Source organism: Austrofundulus limnaeus, unplaced genomic scaffold (assembly GCF_001266775.1).
Source record: "Austrofundulus limnaeus strain Quisiro unplaced genomic scaffold, Austrofundulus_limnaeus-1.0 Scaffold584, whole genome shotgun sequence".
Taxonomy (NCBI): Eukaryota; Metazoa; Chordata; class Actinopteri; order Cyprinodontiformes; family Rivulidae; genus Austrofundulus; species Austrofundulus limnaeus.
In genome coordinates, this window is record NW_013952986.1 from 126,593 (window position 1) to 128,633 (window position 2,041).

The 2,041-nt window shown below is 44.8% G+C and overlaps 1 pseudogene; it reads right to left on the reverse strand.

The window, feature by feature from the left end:
* Positions 1 to 25: 25 nt before the first annotated feature.
* On the reverse strand, positions 26 to 1,424 carry LOC106530973 (general transcription factor II-I repeat domain-containing protein 2-like; annotated as a pseudogene).
* Between the last annotated feature and the right edge of the window lie 617 nt (positions 1,425 to 2,041).

Consider the following 2,041-nt stretch of genomic DNA (forward strand, 5'->3'; position numbering starts at 1 on the left):
TCAATACTTATTTTACCCGCTGTAGGTGCTACCAAAAAGGCACATGATCCTCTTAAACACTTGCAAAGCTCAGGGAAGTTGGGGGGCAGTTCTCTCAAAAATTGTCCAAGCTTGTCTGTTTTTCCACTCACTTCCCTGAACTTGGTTTTGAGTTCAGAACTGCACTGCAGGTCAATTAGCTCCATCTGAAGCACATGGGGGGCATCTTCCACATCAAARGAGAAGGGGTCAGCAAAAATTAGAAAAGTGGCTCTGTGTGTCTTGAAGTCTGCAAACCTGTGATCAAATTCTTCTTGTAGCTTTACGATGGTATCAGCATACTTCTCACCACTGAATGGTGTTCCCTCTTCCATGAGTGCTTTGCATGCTGGGAAATGGCTGAGGTTTGTCTGGGAGAGCTGGGCTTTTCATAACACAAGTTTTGTGGTGAATGCACTGACATTCTCAACAAGCTGGCCCTGGCCTTGTAACTTTTTGTTCAGTACATTCAGCTCCTGTGTGATGTCAATAAGAAAAGCTAAGTCCATTAGACATTTGGGATCACTTAGTACAGGAACAGTTGTCCCATCCTTCTCCATGAAGGCTTTCACTTCTGCTCTCAACTCAAAAAACCTCTTTAAGACATTCCCCCTGCAAAGCCAACGTACCTCGGTGAAATAGAGCACATCCTGATATGCTGACTGTATTTCCTCCAAAAAGGTGCGAAACTGCCAGTGCTTTAAGCCCCTGGATCTGATATGGTTGATGCATTTCACAACATTAGACATCACATTTTCAAACTTCAGGCATTTGCTGCAAAGGGCCTGTTGATGGATAATGCAGTGCAGAGCAATGGCCTTTTCCRCACCCTCCTCTTCCAGTTTACTTTGAACAAGAGCCACCAGTCCTTTTCTCCTCCCTGTCATTGATGGCGCTCCATCGGTTGTAATTCCAGCAAAACTCTTCCACGGTAAGCCGGCATCCACAATGGAATCACACAGCTGGCGGAATATCTCCTGACCGGTGGTCTGGCCATGCATTGGAATTACTGTGAGCAACTCCTCCGTCACTTCAAAACTGTCATCAACACCACGGACTTATATTGYTAGCTGTGCAGTGTCAGTGACGTCTGTGCTCTCATCAAGAGCGACCGAGTATGAATGGAAAAGTTTAGCTTTCTCACGCAGTTGATCATAAATGTTACCTGACATGTCAGAAATGCGCTCTGCCACTGTGTTAGCTGAAAGGCTGATGTTGCTAAACTGACTCTTCTTTTCTGGACAGACTATACTTGCAGCCTGTAACATGCACTGTTTGATGAACTCACCKTCTTTGAATGGCTTTCCTGACTTAGCAATCATTTCACTCACCACGTAGCTAGCTTCGACTGCTGCATCACTCTCTTTGCTTGCTTTTTTTAAAAAAAATTGTTGCCTCAGTAGACATGTTTAAAGTTTGCAGACCCGGTCCTGTCACTCATCTCCTTGGTATTTTGCATACTCCTCACCATGTTTAGTTGAGTAATGACGTCTGATGTTACACTCCTTGTGAACCGCAACTTTATCTGTGCATATTAGGCATGTCGGGATGCCCCTGAGCTCAACAAAAAATATTCCATCTCCCACTTCTCCTGAAATTGTCTGTTTTCGTCGCCAACCTTTCTCTTCACGACAGGTTTTGAAAGAGACATGACTAGGGCTGGGTGACAAAAAACTTATTTGCACTGGGTGACCTCCACTCACGGACAGTTCCGATACACGTTTCATGTGACCAACGCTGCTAATTCGTGTTGTTGTCGCGAGGCTGATCTACGGCAGCCCAAAAGTGTCAAAATATGTAAAACGTGCAGGGCAACGACTCACGCAGGTGCCTGTGGGCCACAATAACACCAAGCTTAGGCTACGTTCACACTGCAGACAAATCCGACCCAAATCCGATTTTTTTGACCCATCTGACTCATATCAGATTTTTTTATGACAGTCTGAACGAGACAAATTAGAGATTTTCAAATCCGACCCAGGCCGTTTCAGTATGTGGTTTTAAATCGGATATATATCTGATG